Source organism: Bactrocera latifrons, unplaced genomic scaffold, assembly GCF_001853355.1.
Source record: "Bactrocera latifrons isolate USDA-ARS-PBARC rearing strain unplaced genomic scaffold, ASM185335v1 scaffold_101, whole genome shotgun sequence".
In the NCBI taxonomy this organism is placed as follows: domain Eukaryota; kingdom Metazoa; phylum Arthropoda; class Insecta; order Diptera; family Tephritidae; genus Bactrocera; species Bactrocera latifrons.
Genome location: NW_017534420.1, coordinates 384,883 through 389,607, shown reverse-complemented (window position 1 = coordinate 389,607; position 4,725 = coordinate 384,883).

The window sequence follows — 4,725 nt, the reverse complement described above, 5'->3', positions numbered from 1 at the left end:
TTAACGCATTCGCTTCCAAATTATAGCCTATTCTGCAAGGTAAAATTATTTTTTTTTTCAAAATTTTAACAAATAAATTTATTTTATTGAACTTAAATTTACTTCAATCCAAACACAAAGTCATAGACTTTTTTTTACCCTACTCTTTACCCCAAATAACTTTTGGGAATTAAAGTACAATAATACCGCATCAATGATATTCAAATTTTAAGGATATATTTATACATATTTGAAGAATACAACAAAATTATTAGAAGAGAATAATTTTTTTGAGTCATAGGCATTCCCTGATGGTGCTAGAAAAAAAATCCTCCACTATTGCATTGATTTCATCATTCTCGGTAGACGAAACCTAAAAAAAGAATGTATTATTAAGGGTGTCTTTAAGACTCTTGGCTTGCAAGAAGAAATAGAACGAATATAACTCCATGTTATAGTGAAGAGTTTAGCTTTATTATAAAGATTTATTTAATTTCAAAATTTTAATTAAGAGGCCTCATTTTAGATCTACTTTTGCAGAAATTGTGGCCGAATGAAACGCATCAAATACTCTCTTCCCTGAAGTCAATTGCCTCGGCTTAGACAAACGACTTTACATAACCCCACAAAAAAGAAAGCAAGTCATTCATAATAAAATGGAAATCCAGTATAAGTCAAGTAACAGCTGTCAATAAGATCAGTTCCGACAAAAGTATTGCGTCATTGAAAACTACATGTCTAAAAGATCCACACAGAAAGCACAAAAGATATGGTCAGCTAAAAAATACTAAAAGTTTACAACATTGAATTTTATCCAAAAATTTGTCTGTTTTTGGCCTGGCAAAAACATTTTTAAAATCTTAAAAATTAAAAAGAAACAACAGTCTCGAATGGGAAACACCAACCCCCCTTTACATGCCGATCATGGAAATAAAGAATTACGATTTAAGGGCAGCGCACCTTGAATGTACGGTATCTTATTATTTGGGAAAGTGTCGCTGCCTAGCTGGTTGATGTCCTCGTAAAAGTAAAAGCTGTCATCAACGCCGTCAAAGAAGAGTGACGGGCAACGATTGGGATGAGTAGGTATTTGTGGCATTTACTACAGTGGCCATATAAAGGAGAGCAAATTCAGTGTGGGACCTATGGTGGTAGAGAGACTCGCCGAGTCCTGGCATTCACCCCTTTGAATGAACTCCGCAATCCGCATCAAAGCGAAGTTCTTCAACATATCGCTGATTTACGAACACGCCCCCACGGAAGAGAAGGACGCCCGAACCAAAGATGTCACCATGTCAAAATCGTACTTGGCATCTTTGACGCCCGGATGAGCACAGAAGGTATCTTTGGTACAACGGTCGACAAATACAGCCTCCATGATGAAACATCCCCAAATGGGTGGAGGCTGATCAACTTCGCCGAGGCACGGAATATGGTTATCTCTAGTACTAAATTCAAGCAAATGAAAACTGAAAAGCCACCAACCAGATCGACTATATTGTGATAGAAGGAAGACACGTCTCCAGTATTTTAGATGTGCGGTCCACTATCTTGTTGCAGCCGAGATATGCCCCCGCTTCAATGCAGCACAAAAACGCAAGTCAACCAACACAAGGAAGGTTCCACGTCGAGAAGCTGTAATCACGACAGAAAGCTCACTGATTTTCTACGCACTCCTCTGCTATCTGAGAGCACTCATCAGCAACTAGGCATAAGGGAACTATGGGACGGCATTTCAAGCTCTTTACGTACAGCTGCAAACCACACCGTTGGTTTTCGGAAAATGCGAAAGAACAGCTGATACGATGGGATGTACCGTGTAGCAGTGCAGAGAGAGCAGAATGCTACTTAATATTTTAGTATATCGTGTTTAAAGGTATAACTTATACAATACTGCAAAGATATCGAATTTTAAAAAATGTACACTACAAGTCCCTTAAGCCATTCGATATTTTAGATTTATAACTGTTCATCGGTAATTGAACTCACGACTCATAGAAAATTAGTCACCCACCAAAGAAACTCGCGACTAAAACGTCGACATTCTTACCAGTCTTCATTAAAAACGGTACATTGTTAGCGATTTCCGTTCGTTGTAGACGCTTACAATTTTGTTGTCAAACAAAAATGAAGAACGCAAATACAAATTATGATAAGTCGAAGCAGCAATTCGTTTAATTGGCTAGGCGCTAAGTGGAGCGCGAGAAAAGAAGTCAGAAATGTACGTGCTGAAGAAACAAGAATGATTAATTTTGTTCTTATTATTGCAATCGGTGCCACCACAAATAGCGGTGGACGCGTCAACTCTGCGCCAACAATTAACTGACCTTAAATTTAGCAGTTAAATGCAAAGCGTAAGCAAACTGCTTTACAGCAGGAGCAATACTGACTAAATGCAACAACAGCAACAATTACAGCTAGAAAAATCAAATGTTATCTGCGCATCTATGAAGTGTCAGAAATTAACAGGTAATTCGTAAAAATGGTTGCTAAGACTGCATGCGGAGAGCACAGCAGCAACACTAACAACAACAACAGCAGCTGCAGCAACAGCAACAGCGTGTGCGACAAGCAAGCGGCTGCGGCAGTTGCACGGTGACAAGGTACCGAGCACTGGTACCTAATAGACACTTTGCGTGCCACTGCCTCACACCGCTTGGCGAACGCATATGGCGGCTACTGTAGCGGCAACTGTTGCTGTTGGCACTATTGTTGCACTGGATTTAGGCGACCAGCAGTGTGTGCTTCTTGCTTTGCTTAATGCGGCATAAACATTTCACAATACCCAAAACTAATTTTCAATTCCCACACGCAGCCATTAACAAAGCGCACGCGCATACGACGCGCGCTACCTGCGCAGCGCGCTCCAAACCGCTGTCAGTTCAGTGCAATTTCAATTGCATTTCGGATATTGTTTGGTGCTTGTTGGTACGAACCTTCCATTTTTCCATTTGTATTATTAATTTTATATGCCAATTAGGCGCTATGCAACACCCGCCCGACAAGGCGCGAAACAGCCGAAACGATCATCCATCGTCAGCATACAGTCACTCCGTCGGCCAATCAAGCACCTGACTGACTGACGTTGCGCGGTAGACGCGAACGCGCGCAAATGCACACTTCCATTTAAATTATTTGACCGAGGTGAACATTCGATCGCCGTTGGGCGCCGTTAATGCCGCCACCACGGTTGCCCGAAACGACGATGAGGCTGCTGGCGCATCGATACGTAGGCTGCTGCTACAACTTATTTTGTTTTACTTCAAGCCATGCTTGGCATACTAGGTGCATTGGAGGTGACACATGGTACTATTCAGCCAATTTTTGTTTTTGGTTATCATCGAAATAATAAAAAAAGCGAATTTTTATGCAAATTGCTCATTAGCAGATAAAAGCAACCATAAGCAATTAGCGTAATTGATGGAAAATCAAAATATTGATTTTTCTTACTGAAAGTGTCATGATTTTCCTTTTTCGTTTTGCAAATTGGCACAAATTCGAAATACCAAACCAAAACCAAATGCTTCTCTACTTTCGAAGGGTGAGACCGTGCATCTCTATTATGACTTGTCGCAGCTACAGTTAATAGGTTGGGTCAGATCCGTTTCAGATTGTTGTCTGCTTTATAATGGGATACAATTATACAAAATCCATAAATATTATTTTTCATTATTGGCGATAGGTAACTTTTATAGGATAAAGATGCTATAAAAATTGTTCTTATGTGATTCTAGATTATTTTCGAAGACAGCGCAACAATCTCTAAAACTCCTGCTGTCATTCATCCGATTTGTCCCGATCGTAATCAAGATAAATATATTCATAAAATTCAGTAACTTTAATTCATCTTGAATGTTGTTTATATACAAAGCATGTGACTAGCAAAACGATTTCCGTTGGATGCAAACCTTTTTAGTTACGTAGCAACCGAAAATTGCTGAAAAAAATTGTAGTCCAAGCACGAATCACTAATTCCAGGCCATAAAAATGTTAAAAATGATCCTCTAGTGAACGCTGATGACATACTTTTACCCCCGTTGCACATAAAGTTTGGCCCGATAAGAAATTTTGTAAAAGCTATGCTTAAAGATGGAGATGGATTTTTATATCTAAAAGAGGAAATTCCCTAAACTCAGCGAGGCGAAAATCAAAGATGGAATATTTGTAGGCCCACAAATACGGAAATTGATAAGAGCTTTGAAGAAAAACTGAATGATCAGGAAGAACTCGCCTGGGAATGTTTGGTTCAAAATTTTCTAGGTAACCATAAAGCGGAAAATTACAAAGATTTAATAAATGAACTTATGATATGATTTCAAGCTTTAGGGTGTAATATGTCCTTGAAAATACATATGCTGGACTCTCATCTGGATTTGTTTCCGTCAAATTTGGGTGCTGTGAGTAGCGAACAAGGTGAGAGGTTCCATCAAGACATTTCCTTAATGGAGAAGCGTTATCAAGGGAAATGGAGTCCAGGAATGCTAGCAGACTATTATTGGAGACTTAAAAGAGACCTACCGGAAGCCAAATATTCAAGAAAATCATAAGTATATATAATATTAGATATTAGAAAATAGTTCTGTAAGTGTGGCTGAATTTTGTACTTTTTACGAAAATATATGTTTTGATGTCACAAGGAAGCGTGATATGTACATTTTTATACTCTCGCAACAATGTTGCTAAAGAGAGTATTATAGTTTTGTTCACATAACGGTTGTTTGTAAGTCCTAAAACTAAAAGAGTCAG